Source organism: Myotis brandtii, unplaced genomic scaffold (assembly GCF_000412655.1).
Source record: "Myotis brandtii unplaced genomic scaffold, ASM41265v1 scaffold825, whole genome shotgun sequence".
NCBI classification, from domain to species: domain Eukaryota; kingdom Metazoa; phylum Chordata; class Mammalia; order Chiroptera; family Vespertilionidae; genus Myotis; species Myotis brandtii.
In genome coordinates this window covers 2,491,004-2,507,233 of record NW_005371349.1, presented here as the reverse complement: position 1 = coordinate 2,507,233, position 16,230 = coordinate 2,491,004, and the positions used below count along the sequence as shown (strand labels likewise).

At 39.9% G+C, this 16,230-nt stretch overlaps 1 protein-coding gene across 2 annotated transcripts in view; it reads right to left on the bottom strand.

The window, feature by feature from the left end:
- Positions 1-16,230, bottom strand: part of GRB2 (growth factor receptor-bound protein 2) — a 54,570-nt gene that overhangs the window by 37,180 nt on the left and 1,160 nt on the right. The window lies entirely within an intron of this gene.

Genomic DNA, 16,230 nt, shown 5'->3' with positions numbered 1-16,230 from the left:
ATGGATGCTTCTCTCTCATCGATGTTTCTAACTCTCTATCCCTCTCCCTTCCTCTCTGTAAAAAATCAATAAAATATATTAAAAAAAATTTTGGCAGAATGACCCATCAGGTGTGAAATCTATCACCACCACTGTTCTTTCTAGGCTGTACCTTGCACACACCTCTCCTGGTGAACTGAAACTAATGTAGCATTACCACAGGGTGTGCCCTCCTGTGTCCTTCAGAGAGTAGCGTCTGGTTTTATCAGACCCATAAACAATAGACACTCAACACCTATTCGAGGAATGAGTTAATCTCTCCTTTAATAAAATACTGAAATAATACAGCTTACATTTATTAAACATGTATCATGTGCCACAAGCCAAGATAAATTAGGTTATTTCATCCTCCTAAGTCCATAAGCTGGGTAAGCATTATTTCACCTTACAGATGAGGAATCTAAGGTCCATTCAAATACACCAGATAACTTGCCCAAGGAGACACAGTCTGTAAACGGAATATGTAGGACTGGAGCTCAGGTCTGACCAATTCCAGCGTCCATGCTTGTAACCTCTATGTATACTTCTTTGTCACATGTTATTGACACAGTCTATAACGGACCTCCCACAAAGTGTTGCTTGACTGTTTCTGACCAATACTTCACAGAATCAGTGATCTAGCTAGGTTTCTATTCTGGGTTTATACTTTCTGAAGCTGAGGGAATAGAGTTATATCGGATTAAGAATGCTATGGACAGCCCTGACCAGTGTGGCTCAGTGGTAGAGTATTGGCCCATGTACCAAAGGGTCGCAGGTTGGATTACTAGTCAAGGGCACATACCTGGCTTGCAGGTTCATTCCCTGGCCTGCGTGGGGCACAGGTGGGAGGCAATCGATGTATCTCTCTCACAGTTTGGTATCCAACCTAATCTTTCCATCCTACCCAGGGGTAAAGGTAGAGAGAGGAAGGGGGAGAGAGAAATAGAGAGAGAGAGATAAAGAGAGAGAGAGGGAGGGGGGAGGGGGGGATATGGATGCAAGAGCAAAACACTTATTGGCTACCTTCTATACACACACACACACACACACACACACACACACACACACACACACTGGGGATCAAGCCCAAAAACCTGGGCATGTGCCCTGACCTGGAATCCAACTGGCAACCTTACTACACAGGACAATGCCCAACCAACAGCCACACTGGCCAGGGCGATAAATTCTTTTTATTTGTCAGTTTCGAACCTAATACCCAAACTTCTGATGGCAGACCATGAAGAAAAAGAAAGTTCAAACTAATCTTGTAAGCCTCTCCTCTGTTCCTAGCCACCTTATTTTTAGGACATTCCTTGGCAGTTCTAGTATCAAATGATTGCTATACTGAGCATATGTGCGCTTCACAAACTGGCAGGTGTCTGCTTCCAATCCTAAATCCTACTCTAGCTCCGTCTGCTGCCCACCCAGATGCTTCCATTTAAACTGAGAAGTCCACGAAGGGGACAGAAGCTAATGGCTCATCTTACACCAGATCTACTGTTAGCTGTCTCAAAACAAAACCCCAAAACCTCTAAATTAGAATCATTTAAATCTTCCTGGACAGAATCTGATTATCAATGACTTCTATTCTGTTGTAAGTAATGGTACAGAAAATTACACTGGTCTTTTACTCAGAATAAATTAGTTCTGTATTTTTAATAGAAGCCAAATGGTGAAACTAGTAGGAGACAGCAGGGACAGGCTATTCTGGTAAGATGTTGCATTTACAATCGTGGTATAATGACTGACTGGTTTGAGCATATGGTACCAACGATAACAAGGCAAAAGGTTCAAATCAAAGTACAATGGGATTATGGGGGATAGAAATAATGAGGTTAAAAAAAAAAGCACCATCAGTACAATTGGTCTTTAAATATAAAATAGAAGACAGTAACTGGAAATAATTCATACCAGTGGGTACCCAGGAGTTGCTCAGAAGCACCAAAAAGATGAAGAGAACCACTACAGCAACGGATCTCACTCAGCATGCGGCAGCCCAAACCAAAGTCCTCCCAAGTCTCCACACTACGCAACCCGCCACATCCGTCTATGGAAATACAACTTTCAGTTATTTCTCCTTTTCCCTTCCTTTCATATTTACATCTAATCAAGCCTTATTTTTCCTTTAAAACATCTCTAAATATAATAAGGATAATAAGGATGTCCAACTAAGCATTACTTAAAATAGGGCGGGGGAAACATTCTACAATGCTCAACAGTAGTGGAATGGTTAAATTATGGGACATTCATATAATGAGATACTCTGCAGCTGTTACAAATGTTATTTATGAAGAGTTTATAATAGCATGGGTGGAGCAGACAATGAGTGGTCTTCTTAACCTCTATTCTGCCTCTGTGTAGAGCCATGAGGCTTGGGTGGGACTGACCCCCAACCAAATCTCCCAGGGCAAGTCTCTCCCCAGGCCCAGTGACCAGCTTAGTCCTAGGCTACCTGAGCCAATCAGCCCCAATCTCAGGACTTCTGCTGGCGGTGGGAAGGAAACACATGCCTTAGAACAAAGCTAACACACAGCACAGGGCACGGCTACAAAAAAGTTATGGGAGACACTGAGCTGGAGCCCTGATTAAACCATTATCTGATTTCTATCCAATCTTTGAACGTTTTGATTATTATAAGCCAGTGATACATACCTTTTATTGTTTAGACCAGTGTGAGTAGTGTGTTCTGTCATTTGCAAACAACAATGGCTTAACACAATGGGCAAATATTTATATTTTCAAAAAGGCAATTTCATATACAGTATGACCTTGACTTTTAAAGTATCCAGATAAATTATTATAGGGGGTCCTGGGTGGAGGTGGGCAAAGCAGCGTGAAATGGGGAATGGAGGATATCTGTAATAGTGTAAACAATAAAAAAATACTAGGAAAGACAAAATATAATCAGTTATTATTTCTGGGCAGTGGACTGGGCTAGGTTTGGGTACTGATCAGGAACCATAATATATATTTTAAAATTACGAACAAGAGACTGCCAAATTGATCGCTGTCTTTGAAATTCACTCCATGTACACTCCAACCCTCAGTGAATTCTGCCACCTGAGATGCCATTTTTTTCTACTATCCAACTCTCAGCCGTTTAGAATCAGTATACTCTTACTTCCTACCTATAAGCCCCAACAACTTCCTTCACTACATCTGATTCTATCTTACTACAAATCCTCTAAATCAGTGTTTAATCAGATGTATTTTTAAAAAGGATCTATTTCATATAATTGTTCTCTTTACTAATTGTTTCACAGGCACATAGAGCCTCACCAGCTCAACGCCAAGTTCCTAGTAGACAAAAACTGTCTCCCTGGCACACTCAAAAGCTTGCTGACTGACCTGGAAAAAAAAAAATCTTAGAAATGTACAGTTGACTTTTGAACTGCGCAGGTCCACTTATATGTGGATTTTTTTCAGTAAATACCTGTGCTGTTTTTTGATCCAAGGTCTGGAGTCTGCAGATGTTAAGGGCCAACTGCATGCATTGATCTATGCCATTTTATAGACTTGAGCATCAGAGGTTTTTGGTATCCACGGGGGATGGGGTGAGGGTCCTGGAACCAATCTCCCATGGATACCACAGGACAACTTGAGTTTTTAGGGAGTCAAGTTATACAAGCATTTTTTACTGTGGCGGGGGGTTCAGTACCCCTAACACCCGCGTTATTCAGGGTAAACTATATATTATGATGTTTTTCATTTTATATCAATTTACCACTACATATTCATAACCTAAGAGTTCAAAATAGGATATAGCAAAACTATTGAAGTAGCAGTGTAAAGTTCTAGTAAAATCGAAGATGTAAAATTTTAAGGCACAGACAACCATACGTTGGCTTTACTATGTCGAAAGGTTCTGATTAACCTTATGTTGAGAAAAACTCCAATTCATCCCTTTGCTTCTTTTAAGCTCAACTGGTTAGTCAATATAAGACTCCTGAGACAAATGCTGCAGGCTGGCATGAGCGAGGTCGGTTAAAGATTGACTGGCTGACTCTAGCCACCAGCCTATTAAAGAATGGCACCAGTCAAGATAGAGATGGTGTTTAAAAAACTGACTGACTAGACATATAGCACTACTAGAAAAACAACTCAAAATATACATACTCCTTGGCTTTAAGGACAGCATTACTTGATCAACACATGAACCATCATATTACTAATGAAGAGGCATTGGCCACTCAAAATTAATGAAAGCTTAAAGCTAAAGCTTAGGTCAACTCATGGAGCCAATGACTAAAGCCAGGTCCCTCTAGAGATACAAATTCATTATTTTTTTAATACGATATGGACTGTTAACACAGATCACTGATGCAACAATGTTCAAGCTCCAAGTTTATCACCAGTATGTACATCCCAAGGGCTTGCTTCTATGGGCAAATTTAAAAAGAAAAATTAGTGCCTTGTTGACTGAAACCCACTACCCAGGACCCAGAAGAACTGAAATGTCAGTCTATGAACAGATTTTCAGAAGCTAGTCAAAGCTGTCTGCCTTGCTTTCCTCAGCAGATTTTGCAGACTCTGACTAACAGTACTTGTACCACTTGCTCATTTTGACTTCAGTCTCTTGTTCGGTTTGGACCTGCTCCAGGTTGGCTACAGCTATGTTTGGCACCACAAAGCATGCCGCCCGTCTTAGCTGTGTTGCTAATAAGAGGTCAGAAAGCACCCCTGGAAATACAGGGACACAGGAAGAGTTCAAACAGTTGTTTTAAGCACAGTGTCCTAGCAAAGCTTGAAAAACAAGAAATTCTTTCCCCCAATCCACCTCACCTTTACCAGCAACGAAAACTCAAGAGAATCTATAATAATAAAAGCGTAATATGCTAATTAGACTGGACAGTGAACGACCTTCCGGACAAAGCCGGGTCGAGGCAAGCCACCATGGCTGCGAGAGTCAAGCCCCTTGCACGGACTTCCTGCACTGGGCCTCTAGTATATGATAAGAAAAGACTTCTCTTCTCCCAATCTAGGCCTCTGTGGAGCTGGTCTCTGGCACTTTCTCTTATGAGTTGTGTAAACTATAGGTTAGAACAATCATCAGGGTTACTGTAAACTATTCCTATTATTTTTCCTTGTTTTTTTTATACAAGGAAAATAAAAAACAAATTTAGGAAAGAAAGCCATAGTGTTTAGGACCTCCTTGCATAGAGATATTTCTTACTGTATGGACCATTGCTGAAATAAAATGCCACCATGATTATGGATGGAATAAACATTCAAAAACAAAAACTGGTGGAAAGTGGGAATATTTTTTGGACATTAACTTAAAAATAAAACCGACTGAGTATTCTTTAGGTCACATGCACAGTAAAGTACAATTATACTTTACAAAGACTCAAAGGAAAAGTAGCCAAGAAACCTAACCAAGAGGTAGTGCCACAAACTAAAGGAATGAAAAACTACAATGGAAACTCAATAGTTCCTATTTCTGGTCCCTGTCGCCTAAATAAATGCAAAAACAGCTGAGGCAACATAAGAATGAAGCCTGACCTCTGACGGGGCAGTGGTGGGTAACAAAGACTATGAGCCTCATTTACACTGAGCAGGATGAGCCTGGTGTGGGTTTCACCACTTCCTTCGCTCTGCTGTGCAAATGCTGAGATACAGGAACCCACTGAGATCTGAGAAACAGAAATATGTGGTGGCCAGAGGTACACAATGGAGCTACGGGGCAGTGGAGGGGCACCTGAAGGAGAGAGGCTTCTGGAGTCTGGGCTTGCTCTAAGTCAGTGGTTCTCAACCTTCCTAATGCCACGACCCTTTAATACAGTTCCTCATGTTGTGGTGACCCCCAACCATAAAATTATTTTCGTTGCTACTTCATAACTGTAATTTTGCTACTGTTATGAATCGTAATGTAAATATCTGATATGCAGGATGTATTTTCGTTACAAATTAAACATAATTAAAGCATAGTGATTAATCACAAAAATATGTAATTATATATGTGTTTTCCGATGGTCTTAGGCAACCCCGGTGAAAGGGCCATTCGACCCCAAAGGGGTCGCGACCCACAGGTTGAGAACCGCTGCTCTAAGTAATGAGGGAAGTGAAGAGGCAAAAGTTATACCAGACAAAAGGAGCAACACGACTGAAGACCAGGAGATGTGACGGAGTTCAGGGAACTATACAACAACTGAAAACTGACCAAATTTTGTTTAAATATAGCCACGAAGGTTAACTAATCCATTATTTGACACTATTGGCAAAAATGTTCATCGATGAAACACAGTAGAGTTTTTCAGGTGAGGATAGCAAATTGTGCAAAATTTTGGTGCCAGTTCACACAAAGAATCAAAATGACTTCACAATAAGGGCAAGACTTGGCCTAAGATTATTTATGTGAAACAGAATTCTGAAAAGACAATAATTATGGTTTTGCTGAATCCAAAGAAACGCTGCCTCTGCTCTCTGGATGTGCCTCAGATGCTGCTGTCTGCACATTTCACTCAAGACCACATTACACACGCACTGACACAAGGGCCCAAATTAGAAGAGTCAGCGCTAGACCAACATCTTACAGGTCACCCGGCGGAGCTGCTCTACTCGCACTCTTCTGGTCCTTCCATTTTCACTAGTGAAAACACATAACCAACTGGCAACAGGTTCCCATTCTGTCTCTGCACAAGCTGGAGCTAGAAAAGGTACAGCACCATGAAGAGGTTGTGGGAAATCAAAGGTCCACAAGCAAAGGGCCTCGTGCAGAAAGGGGAGCACTATGAGAAAGAGACCCTCCCCCCCCAATTCTAATCCTAGTCCACGGTAGCATTCTGCATTCCCACTCCCTTCCCAGTTTTGCCCAAGGACCTCACCTCTAAACACCAGAATATGTTTTTTGTTGTTAATCCTCACCCAAGGATATTTTTTTCATTGATTTTTAGAGAGAGTGGGGGGGGGCAGAGAGAGAAACATCGATGTGAGAGAGAGACATTAATTGGTTGTCTTCCGCACGCCCTGACCAGGGCCAGGGATTAAGCCTGCAACCAATGTGTGTGCCCTTAACTGGAATTGAACCTAGGACCCTTCAGTCCACGGGCTCTATCCACTGAGCCAAACTAACTAAGGCTCATGCTATTTTCAATTCATAGAAAGTTCTAGTTTAAAAAAGCCCCCCTTAAACATGCTATTCAATATTTTGTACATACAAATATGTAGCAGAAACTTATTTCCACGAAATATTTCTTTAAAGGGGACAGTGGTGTCAGGGATGTGAAGTTTGAGTTTGAAGGCACTCAGCTAAAGTTCTAACAAAATGTAAAAGAAGTATCTTGATTATTTTGAAGCTCTTGCATATGCCATGCTATTATCATATGGCTCATGTCTACTTTTGTAACTGCCAAATACACAGAAAGGCAATTACCCTTCCAAGTTTAAGTGTTCTAGGACAACACCAACAACTCTTCAGAGCTGATAATACGCTTTGCTAATGTTAGAAACAGAAGTCTTAGCAAGTCAGGCATATCTGGATGGACAAAGCAGTCATGAGCATTTCTAAGTTATCTTAGAAAACTCTTTGATACTCATGTCTGACTAAGTGTGACTCAGTCAGGATACCCCGTGTGTGCCTGTAAAACAGTGTATTACTAAATATTATGTGTGTCGTGAACCAAGCCTTTGCATTAATCATAGTACCCTTCACCCAGGAAGTATTCAATAACTTGTTGCTATGATTCACCAAGATACTGGATAAGTAGTCTTAAGAATTTATCAAAATTCTACCTACTATCATGACATACTCAAGGTAAAAATAATTAATCAACCAGACCTAACATATCTATAGAACACTCCACCCAACAACAGCAGAATAAAACACCAACTCAAGCACACAGTGGAACACCCCTCAGGACAGACCATATGCTAGGCAATCAAATGACCCTCAATAAATTTAAAAGGACTGAAATCACCCAAGGTATGTTCTACAAGCAAAGTGGAACTAAAATTAACAACAGAAGGAATTCTGGGAAATTCACAAATATGTGAAAATTAAACCTAAATAACCAATGGGTCAAAGAAAAAAGTAACAGGGGAAATGAGAAAATACTTCAATGAGATGAAAGAGATGAGATGGATGAAAACAAAACAACTGCATATCCAACTTTATAGGATGCAGCTAAAGTAGACATAGTAGGAAAGTTATAGCTGTAAACACCTACATTAAAAGGAAATTTGTACTATAGTTCATTTTCAAATTGAGGTTGCTATTCTTTTATATATAAAACCCAAACCTAAAAGCAGGTAATACAAGAATAATTTTTCATCAGGTTACTTGAGAGTTTGTAGATGAGAAGCAAACCCTTTTTGTGAGGCCTTTAATCCTATATAATAAAAGCCCAGCAACCATAATGGGGTAACGACCAGAACGACCACTCGCTATGAGGTGCATTGACCACCTCTCAATTCCTTCCCTCCGCCCGCAGGCCCCGATTGCTGGATGGCCAACGGGGAACCACGGGGAACTGGGGCGGGACTGGGGACTGGCAAGCGAGTGGAAGATGGCCCTGATAGCAGGCTAGGCCTGGGGGCCCTACCCACGCACCATTTCGTGCACTGGGCCTCTAGTATCTAATAAAAAAGGAGTGAGGGGAAGAACATGCAGGTATCTTCCACTTTAATATACAACACCAACAAATTAGTAGCTAAATTTGAAAATTACTTCTACAGTTTTTAAGAGTAACAGCTATTCAAGTGGGTGAAGTTATAGTAGGTGCTCAAAGAGACAGATAAAGGGCTTCTGAACACAGAATATGAATTTCCAAGTTAATGAAAACATAAAAAGAACATTGATTCTTTCTGCACCAGTAACTGAAATTTAGGAAACTAATTATGTTAATCTCAAGGATATACATGTAGGGCTAATTAGTTTCCCTATGTGAGGCCATTCATCTGGATATCCCATGTAGACAATATTAGCGCAACTCCTGGGAAATTCATATCAATTGCAGGTTCAAGATCTACTCTCTCACTCAGCTTTAACATGAGACTTTGAGAGTCTTAATCATGATCTTCTCTGCTAGCCTGGCATAGAAATCCTTTTGAGCTACTGCTTTCTAAAGACGCTGAGTACTTTTAAACAGAAACCCCATCTTCTTTCCAAAGCTGAAGTACCTGCTTACTTTCATTATTAAAGTTTTGAAGATGGTTTCACTGTTTCTCGTCAGACCCAGAAAATATAGTAAAGGTAACTATGGCTATATTCATTAAATTTTTTTTTTTTCTGAAAGGTTACAGAAAAACTAATGACTTTCTCTGTGAAAACTTTGCTTTTTACATTATTTAACAATGAATGAAACATATATTTGTTCATTTAATTTCAAAAAGTTATCTGGGTGACAAGAGAGACCAAAGACTTAAGAATGGAGAAACTTGTCTTTCACACACAATCCTTTATCAATACTGTGCATTCAGCAGAGCTTTGGGTCAAGATTTTAACAGTTCTGCCCTAACCGGTTTGGCTCAGTGGATAGGGCGTCAGCCTGCGGACTGAAGGGTCCCAGGTTCAATTCTGGTCAAGGGCATGTACCTTGGTTGTGGACACATCGCCAGGAGTGGGTATGCAGGAGGCAGCTGATCGATCGATGTTTCTCTCTCATCGATGTTTCTAACTCTCTATTCCCTCTCCCTTCTTCTCTGTAAAAAATCAATAAAATATATTTTTTAAAAAAAGATTTTAACAGTTCTGAATTTGAGGTAGTATCAGGACAAGCACCTGGCCAGTTATTTAAATGGGCAGAGTCATGTGACTTGCTGGTTACCTGAGTCAGCGGTTGGACTGACATCCCCTTATCAAAGTTACACACTTGAATAACATTAATAAAATTAATGGCAGCAGGCATTACTGTCTGCTTTATGCTAGTCACTGCTTTAAGCACATGAGTATATATTCGTTCTTTTGAATCTCACTGTGACTCTAGGAAGGTAAGTGCTGTTGTTTCCATTTCACAGAAGGGAGAACCAAAGCACAAAGCAAACTGCCCAAGATCACAACGCCTGAATGGCCATTGGCAGGCAGAGCTGGGATTCAAAAAAGTTAGGTGTAGCCTGGAGCATGTGTTCTTCACAATACAATAGATGTTTCTCATTCCATACCCACAAGGAGGTGAAACTGAGGGAGTATCTACCAAAAGGGCCAAGATTTCCCTCAAAATGTCATTTTGAATCACTTTTTTAAAGGTCTCTAGGTTTTAATGACACTGAGTACAGCTACAGTGAACTTTAGCCTAAGGACTTAAAGTAGGTTAAACCTCAGCCATTAAGAAACAAACCAACCAACTCCTAACCGGAGCATTTTAACTCTTTAACTCCCTGGAATATCCATCAGGGTAAAATAGATGTAAAATGTTAACTACTTTTTATTTGAATATAACTTTGTTGTAAAACAACTAAAGAATCCAAAAATAGAAAAGCATAAAATTCACAATCACGGGAGAAGTTCCCAGAGGCATTTCGTTATAACTTACACCAAGTCCGAAACCCTCCTTGTTCGGTAAGTTATGTAAACACACGCCCCATGCCGAAACCGGTTTGGCTCAGTGGATAGAGCATCGGCCTGCGGACTGAAAGGTCCCAGGTTCGATTCCGGTCAAGGGCATGTACCTTGGTTGCGGGCACATCCCCAGTGGGAGATGTGCAGGAGGCAGCTGATCGATGTTTCTCTCTCATTGATGTTTCTAACTCTCTCTCTCTCTCCCTTCCTCTCTGTGAAAAATCAATAAAATATATATAAAAAAAAACAAAACAAACAAAAAAAAACACGCGCCCATAATCGGGTTCTTTTTGCCGTGGAAGATTGAGAAATGTTCCACTGCCCAAAAAGTCATAAAAATAAAAATAAAAAAAAAAGAATCCAAAAATAAAGAGAGAGTAAAAATCACCAGGAATCCAGCTCCCTGGAGATAACGTCTTTTAGGGGACCATTTAGAAAAAGTCTATGTATTAAATAAGCAAACAGAATAGACAGCAATTTTCTATAAATGGGCTCACTCTCTAGTTTAACACCATTTGGTCATGAAAAGGCCTTTAAGGGTAGTGGTTAAGAACATGGAATCTGGACTCAAAGTGGCCTGGATCTAAATCCTAATATGTGAACCTGGGCAAGTTACTTAACGTCAGCCTTAGGTTTCTGATCAGTAAAATGGGGCTAACAGCATCTGTCATTATAGGATTATCATAAGGATTAAAAGGGAATGCAAGTAAAACACTTAGCTTAGTGCAAGGACATACTAAGCACTCAATATACTAGCTACATGGTTACTTTTTAAAAGGGGGTTCACTTAACATATCCCTGTGCAACTGTAGATATTATTGTGTTGATATAGATTTACATCAATATTAACACCTTCAGAGTATTCCATTTTAAAAAACCATAATCTGTTTATGTAACTCCCTACTGATCGGCTTAGGTACCCCCCAAATGGTTATTCCATAGATTGGAAGATGCCCTTTTTATACATTTTAGCGTCTCTGAAATGCATATTACATTTTATAATTTAATTAAAATATTTTATTTCCTAGGTGGCACATATAGACTAATTGTAATAAACACCATAATGTCTATATTTTTTTAAATTAAGATTTTTTTTTTAAGAACTCTTAAAAGTGAAATTGCCAGGTCATTTTATGTTCTGGTATATTTCACCAAGCCAACATTCAGAAAGATTTTATTGGTACAAATCTCCACTGGCAGGAGGTGACAATACCCATTTCTCCACACAGTGGCCACCAAAGGGTAGGGGTCAATTTTTACTACCTTCACTAATCTGACAGGCAAAATGACCTCATTTTTATTTGTTTTTTCATTATTTTCATCACCGAGGCCAATTTACTTTAGATAGCATGTTCAATACGTCACTCAGTAGAAGCTGCTGCCCATGCCTGGCAAGTGCAAAGCAGGACTGCAGATACCTTACATTTCCGGTTTACTCATCCCAACAGTTAAGAGGGGCGTTACCATACTGTAGAGCAAGCATCGCAGCCAGACCTGAGCACAAACCCCAACTCTGCCACTTACCAGATGTGTGAACCACAGCAAGTTACTTAACTTCTGAGTCTGTTTCTGCAGTCACGAGATGGGACTAATTTAGTGCCCCAATTCAGAAATTATGTATAACTTCATGGCATAGAGCAGTGGTTCTCAACCTTCCTAATGCTGCGACCCTTTAATACAGTTCCTCATGTTGTGGTGACCCCCAACCATAAAATTATTTTCACTGCTACTTCATAACTGTAATTTTGCTACTGTTATAAATCATAATGTAAATATCTAATATGCAGGATGTATTTTCATTGTTACAAATTGAACATAATTAAAGCATAGTGATTAATCACAAAAACAATATGTAATTATATATGTGTTTTCCGATGGTCTTAGGCGACCCCTGTGAAAGGGTCGTTCGACCCCCAAAGGGGTCGCGACCCACAGGTTGAGAACCGCTGGCATAGAGTAAATGCTCCATAAATGGTAGCTATTCAATAATGACTTTAACTACCATGGCTCACAGAAGTGAAAATTGAAAGACCCCAAAGGAACATTGCATTTCCTTAAACATCTCTTTCTCCAAACAGGGATGACTGGTCTTCAGCCAGCCTCCCAGAAGGAGTCTTGTATAGGAACTGAAAGTTCATTCATTCTTAGTACCTACTTGGAAATAGTCCATCCAGATGACAGGGGAATAAATGAATATAATGAAAGGCAATCAAATTACCTGCTATAAGAGAACTCAAACAGTCTTCATTCTCAAAAGAGTAAATGCAATATTCTGGGTTTAGTCAACAAGATTGATAAGCATTCTTATCAACAGGCTAAAGCATACCAATACCAGACTAAAATAGTGAAGAAGAAAAAAGAAACAGCCCCAACCTTTTTTTTTTTTTTTTTTGCGTTTGGTCATTTAAACACCTGAAATGGAGCTGTTTACCGAAATCCAGCTGTTGTGAAAACTGGACCCAATTAAATCCTATTTCTCGGAAGCATCCTCAATGCATATCCTTTTCTCAGTTACACGGGAGACTTATTCAAATGCCCCCAGCTGGCCAGCAGAAATCCCCCCGTTTTTCCTCTCAGCCTCTCTCAAACCACCCCGGCTTCATTCCTAGTCCTGACACCTATGCAGGCACTTACCTATCTCACAACCTGGCTACTGCAACCTTCCAGGCTGGGACTCCAGGGTTACCTCTCTGTCACCCACTATACACACAGGGCACTTTCACCATCCACTAAAAAACTTCAGATGCTTCTTAAGGAAAAGATAAAACTCTTACTGCGTTTTTCTTATCTGACTCCAATTCTACCTTCTTCTCTACTACGTCACTCACAATCTATAACCTTATTCTAGCATTCCTATCTCAAACACAAGTACAACTACCACCCCCAAACCCCCCTCCCGCCCTTCTCTTAGCCCTATCCTATTTAATTCACAGGGTCCAGTTCAAGTGATACTTCTTTCTCAGAGCTTTCTCTGACTTTAGGTCTTATCCATCTCTTCCCTTCCTAACTACTTTGGCAGTTACAGGTGTAACACAACTTCAGCATTTCATTAAACACCAGTGCACTACAAAGTACGGTTTGTGATCTTGCATAGATCATTTAACCTCTATGGGCCACCATTTCCTCATCTGTGAAATACTAAGTCAAAATTAACGGCTTTTAAAAGGTCTTCTTCTGTTCAAAATATCCTCTAATTTTACATACTGCCATATACTGTTTCAGATATTAATCTTCATTTCTCGTATTTGATTTTAAGAATACCTGAAGAGAAAAAGTACATCATCTATTTCTTCCCCAACTCTCAAAGCAAGTTATCCCAGGATGTGGCTCAAGGAGATGCTCAGTAAATGTGACAGTGGAATAGAGACATCAGTGCTGAGATAGAAGAAAACTTCAAAGATCTGAGTGTGAACCCAAGATCTAGTTCTAAAGCAGCTTGTGCAACCGGGAAAGGTAGGTAGTGCCAGACGAGTAGATGGTCCACTGTCGGCTCTCTTGTTGAGTTGAAGGTCTGCCTTAATGGAAAACAAGAATGGAATGAACACAGGCTTGAGAGCTCAAAAAGGTTCTTAATTCCTGTGCAGCACTGTTTGAAGCATGTGTACATAGCCCCTAAATGACAAATGCAACTTTCAGGTGAGCTCAGACACTTATGTGCATTAGGGGCCCTGTTCAGTGGACAACTCCTAGTACTCTCAAGCCTGCCCTACAATGGCGGGGCAATTGAGGTTCAGCTCAGCCACACAAAGCCTGAAACCTGCAAGAGAAGAGCAATTCCTCCCATTTCTATGCCCCAGTACCCTTCTCAGAAAATACAAGCTTTTATAAGAGGGAAAGTAATTCAGTTCTATTTCAGGCTTCCAGTAAAATGTCTTTAGTTTTCTCTCTTTTCTCAGGGCAGTACAAGTCAACGTGTAGATAGAAAGTAAGAAAGAGGTCTGCTGGAGGACAGGAATCAACATTAACCAAGTTAACCAGGAACTCTAAGACAGTGGGAGGATGCGATCCTTCCAAACTCTAGTCAGCCCCTTTCTATCATTATATTAAAATAAAATGTATTAACACCAATATGCTCATGCCCCTTTATCAAGAGAGGGCAAATACATATATCCCTATTTTAATCAAGTTAAACTGGTCTATGCTATTCCAGCCACTTCTAAACACGTTTTAAGATCCTAAAGAGTTATCAAATCAAATCAGAGCCACTCAAATGAAGCCAGTTACTCCTTAAATAATCAAATGAAGGAAGCACTTGTTTTTTTTACTAACAGCTCTTAACACAAAGCAAACGTCCCTCACGGCCCTCCTCTTCACTCAGCTGTTACACAGAATTATGAGACAAAGGGCAACTACTGTATTATCACTTTTTTTTTTTGGAGTAAAATCACAAGATTACTAACAAACAGCTAATGGCCACCATTCAAAAGCAATAATGGCATTATGACTTCATATGCCAGTTATCTACCGAACTGGAAAGAACCAAGTAGACTTATGTTTCTCTGCCCAGAGAAAATCTGCAAGTGGGAGCACTCTGATTCACTTTCTCTCCCATCATGAATTCTCTGGGGGAATGTTAAACAGTATCACCTTCTCTAATTATAGGGTGAGGAGAGAAGGGTTTTATACTTGTCCAAGAGGTTACCAATTTAAGTTGGAGAACTTATAAAATGTTCACGGTCTCGGAAAGACTTCGGTGATAGTAAACACAGAAAGGTCTTGTCTAAAAATTCTTTAAAATCCTCAAATCCCTCCTTTTGTTTTACTTTGTTGCTTTAGTGCTAAATATGCAATGGGATAAACTTAAGAGAAAAATATGAACCATCAGGCTATCATTTAAGTTTCTATGGTAAGTTTAATAGAGAAATCAGTTTGTATTTTAAAAAACAACAATGCCCGGGCAGTCTGGCTTAGTGGTTGAGCATCAACCTATGAACCAGGAGGTCACAGTTCCATTCCCGGTCCAGGCACATGCCCGAGCTGTGGGCTAGATCCCCAGTAGGGGTGTGCAGAAGGCAGCTCATCAATGATTCTTTCTCATCATTGATGTTTCCATCTCTTCATTTCCCTTCCTCTTTGAAATCAATGAAAATGTATTAAAAGAAAAACAAAAAACAACACTTGGCTCCAAAGGGTTTTCATACAGGTTACAAATGTGGATATTTGAAGTAGCCAATCTTATGATATCACCGTCGGATTATCTGTTGAAAACAGTAATCACCTATGAAAACATCAAATTACCTCCTCCGTATACCAATGATACAGAGTAATTTCAAGGTCTAAGTTGCATTTGCTCTGATTTCTAGCTCTCTAAGAAAACAGAATGAGAAGACATATGTCACTCTAAAACCTATAGCTGGTTTACTTTCTGGCAATTTTGTGCTGACTTAGAAAATACCCTCAGAGAGTTTGGCCTGACAATAACAGCTTTGAATATAACAGTTTTTTTCTCCTTAAAGAGCTCTTCAATATCACCTTTTATGAAGTACAACTTACACATTTAACATTAAACTACTATGCAGTAACTTCAGAGAACTCTATGCCTTTGGCAATGAGAACAAAATAGTAACTCTCCATAGGTCTGCATAGCTTAAAAAAACAAACACAAAAAACTAGTTATTTTTAAAAGGACCATATTTCTACATTTCCATCTTCTTCCTCTTTGTAAAATTCTAATCATTTCATTCAGGGATAGTCAACAAACAGTAGCTTCCAGCAAT